This window comes from Ambystoma mexicanum, chromosome 4q, assembly GCF_040938575.1.
Source record: "Ambystoma mexicanum isolate Mex_15411 chromosome 4q, UKY_AmexF1_1, whole genome shotgun sequence".
Lineage (NCBI taxonomy): Eukaryota > Metazoa > Chordata > Amphibia > Caudata > Ambystomatidae > Ambystoma > Ambystoma mexicanum.
In genome coordinates this window covers 256545618-256556599 of record NC_090928.1, presented here as the reverse complement: position 1 = coordinate 256556599, position 10982 = coordinate 256545618, and the positions used below count along the sequence as shown (strand labels likewise).

At 46.3% G+C, this 10982-nt stretch overlaps 1 protein-coding gene across 1 annotated transcript in view; it reads left to right on the top strand.

Annotated features, from left to right (window-relative positions):
- The first annotated feature begins 21 nt into the window (after window positions 1-21).
- The window catches only part of LOC138467652 (barrier-to-autointegration factor-like protein), a 319554-nt gene continuing 308593 nt past the window's right edge, over window positions 22-10982 (top strand). The window contains exon 1 of the mRNA XM_069607829.1: window positions 22-127. The gene's annotated coding sequence lies outside the window, so the exon portion shown is untranslated. The remainder of the gene's footprint in view (window positions 128-10982) is intronic.

Sequence of the window (10982 nt, the reverse complement as noted above, 5' to 3'; positions counted from 1 at the left end):
GAACGTTGAAACCCACGTGATGCAGAGCAGCCCAATGGATGAAGTGGAGGCGGGCCCTTGCTATGGTCTGTTTCTCGGAGGGGAAATAGACACTACCCTTTACGAAACGCTCACGTCCAGTTTCCAGGCGAGTGCATGCGATCCAGCTTTTGTAGTGAATTTATATGCATTTCTTTTAGCAGCCATTAACTTAGACGTTCTCACCGTTTTGTTGTTATATTGTTTAGAGGAGGCTGAGGAGCCCTTTCGCAACCTCTAGGAATGCACGTTGAAGCTGTATTCCTTGTATTTACTTATTGTTCAAATTAAATATTCTAAGTACTTGATTTTCTAAACATCTGGTTTTGAAATTACACGGGGCAGCCTATTGTTGGTATTATAAACACAGTAGCTGCTGCGAAGCTCATTTACGGTATGGTTCAGGCTCTGCAATGCTCGCAGACGCAGTAACTGCTGTGCAGCTACTACACAGACTGTGCTCTTGGTGTAAGTTACTATATATATATATATATATATATATATATATATAAAAAAAAAATACTTGTGCCAGATAATGCTCGCAGAAGTGGTAACTACTGTGCAGCTACTACACAGACCCTGCTTTGGTGTAAGTGACTTTCACAAAGTGTTTGTGTAGGGGTGATGGAGTTCTTTCTGTGAATTGTTTGCCGATTCTTGTGGCGTAGTAGTTTTTTTAATTATTTTTTGCTTTGAGGACTTGCTTTGTACAGTTTTATTTTATTTAGTCTTGTCTGGTGTATTCTCCGTTTTGCAGTTGTTTTTTTGGTGTTTTTTCAGTTCTTCTGTGAACCATTTTGCTGCCAGTTTTTTTGGTGTTGCTTTGAATGTTTTAGCTGGTGCTAATTGGTCAATGGCCTTGGTGATCCAATTGTTGAGTGTGTCTTCTGTTGTATCTATGTTTGTATCGGTGGGATCTCTTTCACCTAGGTTGTCGTGGTCGGTTGATATCATGGCGGCCTCGTCCGCTAGTTTTGTTGCAAAGTTGGGGGTTGCAAGAAGATAGATCAGTAGGAATACTATGCTGGATTGGTCGTTGAGTTCTATCTTGATTAGGAGGGATTCATAGTCTTCCCCGTTGGTTGTGATGGTTCGAGATGCTCAGGCGTGTTTTTTGTGTATAATTGCGATTCCACCTCCTCTTCGATTTTCTCTGTTGGCGTGTATTAATTTATAATTGTCGGATATTGCTTGTTCGCGATGGCTTTATAGTTGTCTGATAGCCAGGTTTCTGTAAGGAAGAGCACGTCTGTGCCTACTTCGCTTAGGAGGTCATTGGTTTCTGTTGAGTGTTTTGCCATGGATCTAATGTCGAGGAGGCTGCAGTGTAGTTTGCTGGATTTCCCTTTTGTGTTGTTGTTAATATTGCTTGTTCTGACCGGTTTGTTGTTGGTTGGGTTTCCGTTCCAGGTGGGTTTTTTCCGGTTGAGTCTTTTGGGTGGGGTGGTTCTTTGTTGGTCAGTCTCTTTGTCGAGTAGACCGATAAGGTTTATGGCAGGGTTGATTCGTTTCCGGGTGGTAAATAGGGTAGCTACCCCTCTGTTCCAGTCTTGGTGATATAGGGGGTGTAGAGTGAGTGTGATTGGTTCCTTGTTCTGGTTGGGGTATTGATCATGGTGGTGACCTGGTTGGGGTATTGATCATGGTGGAGACCGGGTTGGGATGGTTTATTAGTTGTCATCGATTTGGTGTCCTGGTTGGGTCTGTATTTGTGAAGCTTGTTGGCTGTCGGTTCATTGTTGCTTTGCTGTTTTTGTTTACCACGTTGTCATATGTGGACAGGTCGCGAGCATTGTAGTCTCTTTGCATTTGCATGTCTCCTTGGGCCATCTCAGATGTTTGTCGAGTTTTTTGAGGTTGTGGGATCATGCTGGTACGTGCCTTCCCGAGTGGTTTGGGATTTCTTATTATTTCTGTTGTTTTTTCTGGCTTCTTTGCTTTCTTGTGGCGAGGCATGATGCGTGGGTTGTGTTCCTTAGTGGGCGTCCTCTTTCGATTGGTGTTTTTCATGGTCTTTTGGGTTTAGATTTTGCTGTTTGAGGTTTGTTGTTGCTTGTATTTGGTAGGTTGTGGGTAGTTGATGGGACTTTGTGGTTCCGTTTGTTTATTGCTTCTTTCTTTTTTGGATCCTTTTTCTTTTGATTTTTTTCGTTATTGTTGTTGATTATTGGATTTTGCGCAAAGCAAACATGAATATTGTGTGAAGGAGTGCATGTGAATACTGGCATATATTGGTGCAGTCATGTTGGGGAGAATTCTCATTTCTGTGCTAATTCCCTTCAACCTTAGAGACCCCCAGCTCTTTTGCTGGACTGTAGGACTTTTTCATTTTAACCCTAGAGTGAGTTAGACCCTTTTCCCACTGCATCATGTGTTTTGACCTTTTGGATTATGTGTTTTCACTGTTTTGGGAGTCTGACAAACTCCATATGCATCTACTTTTTATATGGTGACACACATCAACTTCAGTGCAGTGTCACTGAGAAATCCTTTAGATTTCTCGTAAGGTTTAAAATACCTTTTTCTTGTGTGAACTACTGTTCCCAAGAATAGTAAAGTGAAAATGACTTTACTTACCTTTTTCTCTTTGTGGGTCCAGCACACACCATCTTATGTGGAGTGCTGGGGGGTTACCTAGTAGCCCCTTATCCTACATTCAGATGTAACATTTGTATGTTGCCCTCCCTACTTTTAAATGACTAGTGGCAGTGGTTTGATTTTTCCTACCATTGTGCTTTTCTACCGCAGGTTGAACCCTCAGCTGCAGTATAGCACCCCGGGGTGACCATTTTATCAAAACGGCCCCTGTCTTCTTTTTTTGCTATTTTCTGTTTGTGAGGTCTTTCTTAGGTTTTACTCTGTGTGTCAAACAGATTTGAAGCCCTTTGTTTGGCTTGCCTTTGGTGCACTTCAGCCCTGAGTCCCGCCACTGGCTCCAGTGTGTCTGGAAGGACAGGATGTGAGGAAGGGTCCCGTAACTCCCCTGTCCTTTGTCTCTAGGAATGCCTGAATGCAACCAGTCCTGAATGGCTGGCTGGCTATCCTTTCAGGACAGCAACCCTGATGTGTGATTGACAGCCTAGGCTGTGCATGAATGGGAGAAACCTGCTTAAAAGGCGAGGGTCGACCACTGGGAGAAACACCTGACGAAGAAACCATGAATGAAGCTTGCTGCATCCTCCTGGACCTTTGAAATGCCCGGTGAAGCCCTGCTGCTGTGCTGCAACTCCCTTTTCAGACAGAGAAGCTCCGGACCAACTAACCCAGAGACGAACTCCACTGGACCATCTTCCCTGTCTGACTGTACTTCTTCATTGCTGCAAGAACCAAGTGCCAGGGGTCGAGTAATCCGTAGTCGTGTGAAATATCTGAAATCCGGCTAGAAGCTCCAGGAGTCTCCTAAGGACCCTCCAGAAGCAGGACGACCAGAGCTAGCGTCCTCTCACCAGACCCAAGGAGTGAAGGAAGCCCAACCGTTACAGAGATCTGCAACAGTGCTGTTTACTAAGCGCTAAAACCGCAAAGTGCCGCTGAACCGAAAGAGCCCGTAGCCGCCAACAACGAAGTACCACGGTAGGAGCCCTACAGATGTCCTCCCTCTTGTCCCCACGACTAAGGCTCAGGAACACGGGGTCTGCAACGCTGTAGCTGGACAGAAGCCAGCTGGACCACTCTTCTTCAAACCAGAGGCACTGTTTAGACTTGGGGTACTTACCTCACTGTCTTGTAGCCTTGCTTTTCTCAGTTGGGTATTGCAGTGGCTTACTTTTAGAGTTGATTCCAACTCTGTTTTCACAGCTTGTGGCCCTACAAGTGATTTTCTAACAAACTCTCTAACTTTGTGCAAGACTTTTGATTCTAAGAAGTGCCTCAGTTCCATAGACCTGTTTCAAATAGACTTTGGCTGTCCTGGGACCCTGCAGACTCTTCTAGCCCACTGACTTTGATATGGTTTGTCCCTCATAGGTGGTAACTTAGACTGTTACTGCTGGGAAAGGCTTGTCTAGATTTCATTGGAAGATTTAGTTGTCCTCATATATACCGAGAACCTGTTTAACCTTTTTCCTTCCTTAAACCTTTCCTTGCTGCAACCTCAGAATCTGCAAAGTCACCCCACGGTGTAGCAACTGTGTATGAAGCATATCCAAAGATTATCCACTAACTTGCTCTCATTCTGAAATTTTAAAAGTATATTTACATTGTTACATGAATTGCCTTTCTAAAGAATGCTTATTTAAAAAAATGTTAATTAAATAAATAACTATTTATAACTGAAACCTTGACTTGGCTACTTGTATTTACAGATTTCATTTGTACAGCTCACAGTTATCCCTCTTGAGATAGGCCTGGCAGCTCAGTGGCACTGCCAACCTGTGTAGTTCAGACCTATACCAAAAGGTGGGTTTACCTAATACCAAGCAGTTAAGTGTTGTGGAGTCTCACACAGTGGGATAACACCAATTCTTACCTAACAAGTCAGCATGGAAATGTATTGATTGTGAGGGTGCTGGGTTCCTGCTTTTGACTGGGATGGCAAAGGATTCTCACCCAGGGGGTACATGCTATGTTTAGGCCTCTTTCTTCCACTTTGGCCCAACATAGTCTCAGGGTTTATCCTTGCCACATTGGGGATTGTGAGGGTGATGGGTGCCTGCTTTTGACTGGGATGGCAAAGGATTCTCACGGGTGCATGCTATGTTTAGGCCTCTGGCTTCCACTTTGGCCCAACATAGTCTCAAGCTTTACACTTGCCACAGTGGGGGATCATTCAGCATAAGTGCAACTAAGCAAAAGCAGAATGACAATCTGTATTTGTCCGCATATCATCCTACAAACCCTGATGTTCTGAAGTAATCAGTAAGTCATCCCCAAATCATCAAGAGCAAACATGTTTCATGGCAATGCTCTTGAAGTAATGTACTGCTCTCCCCCGAAAAGTGCACGAAACAACCATAAATCATCAAAGCAATTATAGAGCAAATACTTTGAACCATAACAGACAGACACAATAACTCACAACCATGCACTCTTAGAAGATAATCAGCTCTTTACAGCTGTTTATTCAAAGCTTACAAGTACATAGAAATAACTCATAAAAATAATGGCATAAATCCCAGAAGAAGTAAAGAAGTCAAAAAGAAATACATCACCATGAGCGTAACCGAATTCCTCATCTCTTCCAGAAGAGGCTGGAAGACTCCGGGAACAGCCAGGCCGAGAGCACCACCGCTCACAGGAAGGACGGACGTAAGCGTCCTTCTCCTGCTGAAGTCTCACCTGACCCCCTCAGGGTTTGCGCCTATATACACACTCCACAAAGGGGAGTTAATTCTCGAACATTCTGGAAATTGCACTTGCGCAGTTGAGGAACAGCCGTCGGTTGCCAGCTGGGTCAATTGAGAGCTCCCCCCAAGGAGCGCAGTGCCTCCCTTCTCTAAAAACATGCTCCACGGAGAACAGTAGCAAGCCATAACAACGTTAGCTTTCCCAGCAGAAATGGCCTTGACCGCATACCAGGTTTGGAAAAGCATGTTTGTCTCAGCACTGTGAATCTAACACTCAGCAAAATGTGTGCAGCGTTTCACTGCGGTATGAAGTAAATATCCGACATGGCTCCGAGCACTCCCAGAATGCATTGCGCACCCGCGCCATTTTGGATCAAGCATAAATCAAGCATAACAAGTAATCAGCAGGTCATCCCAGAATCATCCGGGGCAAACGTGCAATCTCTTGAAGTGATCAGTACGTCATCCTAAAAGCATCAGGAACAAAGAGTTTTCTAAAATGGGGATAATGTTAGCATATTCATTAAGTCATCCTAAGCTCATCCCCAAATCGTCATCCACCATTCTGAGATATTTGCTGATGACTTTAACAGTGTGATGATGTCTGATGATGTGGGAATGACTTCTAGTGTAGTTCGATGATCACCAGATGACCGCAGGATGGTCTCTAAAGTCATCCTTTTAGACCAGGGACGTCTTTTTGAATATGTTTGTTTATTGAGTTCATATAGCGCTTTACACCAAAGCGCTTTACAGAATAACAACAGGTACAGTTGTTCTGTAAAGCATGATTTACAATATGAAACAAACCGGTGGTACAGTAATTGGAACAATTTACTCCGAGGAGGGAGGGAGGGAAAGGGGGCAGAGCCCGCAGGTGACCTCCTACTCACTTTGGTGGTTGAAGTAGCTAATTTGAGGTCATCGGGAGGAGAGGGAGAGGGGAATGGAATGGGGGCAGGGGTATGGAGGGAGAGAGGTAGGGAAGGAAAGTCAAGGGGGGAGTGAAGAAGGGCCTTCAGGGAGGAGCGGAAAGATGAGTAGGTGGGGGAGGAGCGGATAGAGAGTTGAGAGAGTTAGGTGGAGATAGAATATCGAGGGCCAAGAAGACATAGAGTGCGAAAGAGGAATGGTAGATGGATTTTAGGGGAGTCAGGTGGGAGACGGGGAGTCTAAAGAGAAGAGAGGAGCAGTAGAAGAGACGGGAGAAAATAAGGATAAAGCATGGAGGGTTGCGGGTAAGTTAGTAGGACTGAGTGGGGGGGGGGAGATCAATAGGTTCCTGATGTGCTGTTGGCGGCTTCATTTCGGAGAAACTGGTCATTGAGCCTAGGTGTGTTTTTCAGTTGGTAGCCGCCTTGTGGTTTTGTGTGAGACTGGTTTGTTTCGTTGTGGTGTTGTGAAGTGAGTGCGATTTGTTGTGCTTTAGAGGTACGTTTGTGTTTAGTTCAGCATTTGAGATGGTGTAGGAAGAAGGGTGAGTTTGTAGTAAGGTTAGTTAGTGGCAGTACCTTTCCTACTACCCCCACTGTTCTGACTGAATGAGGTGTTAGGCAGAATCCTGTTCAGTTCCCTTAGGGAGCACTACAGAAGATTAAGACTACAGGTATATGCAATACATCCCATTTGGTATCAGTCTGTACCACAAAGATTTAGTTGGTAGCTGTGGCTAAGCAGTCAGACTTATCTCAAGAGGGAGATGAGCAGTATTCAGGGTTTACACAATAGGACTACAGTACTATGGTACAAGGAAACACTGACCAAAGCTTTGTATTTAAAAAGAATATATATTTATTTTACACACTTCTAGTTCAACACATCAATCACAGGTATTAAAGCAAGTTTAAAGTAGTATACACAACTCCCTGGCTAAATTGTAATTGAAACCGATTAAAAGGTACGCTCCTTTAAATCGCGGTCGTGGTGGACGGGTGCCTGGCTATCCGGTCTCCGAGTGCAGGACACTGGCGATTCGACCAAGGCAGGTCCTGGAAGGCGATTGATTGGCAAACTGGTTGGCCCCACCAGCTCAAGGCAAGAAGGCTCTGATTGGCAAACTGGTTGGCCCCACCAGCTCAAGGCAAGAAGGCTCTTGCAGATGAAGATCTTCTCTTGTCGTGTGGAGAAAAGTAGTGAGACGCTGCAGCAGGGCTTCACCGGTGGTTCAGTTGTTGCAGATGTCTTTGGCTTCTCTCCTCTTCGGTTTCTTAGTTCCAGTGGCGACGTCTTGCTCTTCCAGTCTTCAGGACCTTGCTTTTATGCAGAAAGACCCCCATTCATACAGCCTAGCTGTCACTCACACAGTGAAGTGGTCATCCTGGCAGGAGACCCTCCAGCCTATCAGGGCAGAGTGCGACATGGGTTGCTGAGTCAACCCTGTCCAGGGGTCCTACTCCCCCTCCCACACACTGGGTCCACACCAGACTCAGTGGTGCCGAAAGGAGGGCTTCTTGGCAGAAGCCCGCCAAAAGGAAGAACAAAGGATCCCCGACCCGGGTTAGGATCTCAGAGAAAGACATGAAAAATAATTATTATAAAAGTTCTGGCAAATAAAACCTACCGGAGTAAAGTTAATATAAAAATAAACCGGCGGTATGTTGGAGGCTGTCAGAAAAATTGGTAGCCTCGAACAATGGGAAAATCTCATAGGGAAATATTTGCGGTCGAATATTTATGGTAGTAACCACTGCCACCAGCCAGAAACTTTTGAGAGGGGCACTGTACGGTTCCCTCTCGAAAATGAACACCAGGGAAAAACTATTAACCCTTTCCAGTACTGCCATAGTAAAATGGTTTGTACTGGTTTAGTTCATAAAGATTGACTAGTAAAGTAAATGGGGACTTTACATGCCCTGGGAGACAGTAGTCTGTCCCAGGGTATGGAGTCTTTTTGGGGGTCACTATGACACCCCTGTGTTACTGCACTGAGGGTGCTTTGTAACACGTGTATAAAGATGGTTCCTATGAGGGTGAGAAAAACCCCATAGACATTAAACACAAAAATAGCCTACAACACACATAGCAAACCTGCCTAAGAGTGGGAAAAAATAGTCTCACTCTTAGCAGGAGAAAAAAACAAACCCTTCAAATCCAGCAAAGCTGCTGGGGAACTCTATAGGTAAGGGAAATTGGCCATAGAATGAGAATTCGCCCTAACATGAGGCCCCCCATCCCTTCCCCTGTCATACATTCTAGTATGCAGAAATGACCACCCCCACAGGGGCTTCTGTGCCCTGGGGTGCACGGTTTCTGCGTCCAGTAGCATTCCTTTGTGTGACGAGTTTTCGACCTCAGTGGTCCGATAAGTGGGGCACTACTCCCTCCCCTGTTTGCATCTTTTGGTCCTCTATTAGGATGAAATGCACTTCAGGTCTCTAACCACCCTTCCCAGTATGACTCCTCCCATACCCTCCAGTCTCTTCCCTGTTGTGTTCATTTCATGGTGTGCGGATGTTCTTCAGTCGTTTTCATCCCTCTCAGAGATGAAGTTTTTTGAATTTTAGATGGTCCTCCATGGTTCGTATTTCTCTGGGATAGAGTTCCAAAGTACTGTGGGATATTAAGACCATTGGGCTGTGTCAATATCAAGCTCACTCACTGCATATTCTATGGAGTGCAGGCGGACAGAAGGAGTAAAGTTCTAATGCAGTAACTCTCCATTCGCTTCAGGTCATTACCTTTTTTTCCACCCTGTGATGCTGGAATGCATCGGAGGGACAGGGCCTCTGAATCCTTGTCCTTTATTGCTTTATCATGTATGTTCTGTCATGTTTTCCGCACAGGAGTACATGGGGGGACTCCTGGCGGTGCAGCTCTTCCTCTTTTTGGTTTGGTGAACAGACCCTTGGGATACACTTATGGCACCCATGGGTGGGGGTACAACCCTGTACCCCAGTGTATGTTTGTGGGCACCTGTGCGTGGCCCACAGAGCATGGTATGGGCTGGTGGCAGCTCCATACTGAATTTGCCAGGTCGTCTGGGTATCCTCCATTTTGGGATACCCAGGCCCTGCCATTGGAATCAGTTGATTCCTGATAGAAGACAAGATGGCCCCGTAGCCTCCTGCTTTCTATTGCCGTTTATGTTGTTTTTCCAAAGTTCTGGGAAGCCCTGACTCTGTCCCTTCCCCCTGACTGGCTGTTGGGTGGAAGTTCCATATATGGTATTGTGGGGGAAGTCGGGGCCCAGACTGGCTGAAGCCTTCCCAGTGACTGTTGTGGGTACGCCCTTGGGGTGGGACCTGGGTGAATGGAGTGTGTGACCAATGTACACTGCATGTTATGGGTGTCTGGTTTCTGGTATGTGACACAAAGACTGAGACAGCCCAGCCCGAAACTGGTATGAATGCAGTGTGGAGTGCTGAATGGCTGGGTACTTGCCCCAATGCACATTCCTTGTTGTGAGTGTCTGGCGGGAGGAGAATGGCCTGAATGCACTGTGAGCCTGATTGGCTGCCTGCTTGCATGAATGCCCTTCTAAACGATTGGTTGCCTGAGTGTGACCCAGCAAAGTGAATGAGAGACCAAACAGTATATCTGGGGACCTCTCACTGATGGAAATCATTCAGAAGCTGAAGTTGATGCTTAACCTTGAAGCCCATTGCTACTGCTGTCTGTAATAACTTGGTACCTGAAGTAACACCAGGACTAGCAGGTAAGTTATTTGTAGGTTTATTGTAACTTTGTTGTCAGGAAGACACCAGCACGTCCCTTCATGCCAGCTTAGGTTTCAACTGTAAATCCTAGAACCAGTATTCAGAGCATAACATCCCCAACACTCCACCCACACTGGCATCACTATATTCTATCCAACAGTGATGTTACCACACTCGGATACACATTACAACACCTCTCCCTCCTTACATTTCTTGAACAAGAAGGAATTCAACTAAAACTATCGCTAGCACAATCCCCTACATACTGTAAATCCTAGAACCAGTATTCAGAGCATAACATCCCCAACACTCCACCCACACTGCCATCGCTGCATTCCATCCAACAGTGATGTCACCACACACAGATGCACATTACAACACTGTCCTTCGCTAATCTGAAGCTGCGTGACTGTCAAGGAACTGATCCAAGAGAGGACCTGGCTAGGAGACCTCTCCCCGAGCTACTAGGGACCATTGTGCACCAGCTGACCTTCGCCGAAGCCCCCTGGAAGTCAGTCCTCGAAAGGCTGGAGACGGGTTCTGCTGCGGAATCACAAAGCAAAGCGCCCGGACATTGAAGTCCATCACCGTCGACGACCGCCGTCGCCGACTGGAGCTACAGTGCTCCTTTGCCTAGGAACACTTTGAACGAAGGACTCCCTCGCTCATCACCAATGACCGCTTTGTCCCGCCGGAGAAAGTCAAGGCTGTCGACGCGCCAAGGAGAATCCGCCTGTGGGTTTCACCCGCCCCTCCCCCCCCCCCCCCCCCCCCCCCCGACGACTGCAGAGACGCCGACGACATTGCTGGGCCAGAGTTCTTCAGTAACTCTTTGCAGCAACGAACTTTCGTCGTCGAGGTGCATTGCATGCCTCATCTTCACAGGACGTCCATGACCAATCATCGACAAGCACGGCCAGGACCGAAGCTGCTGCCTCAACTCCTTTGTTCATAATTTCTTCGAGGGATCTCGACGATCCGTGGCTCCTGCCTTGAAGGGAGCCGCTCAAGAAGGATCCGTCGA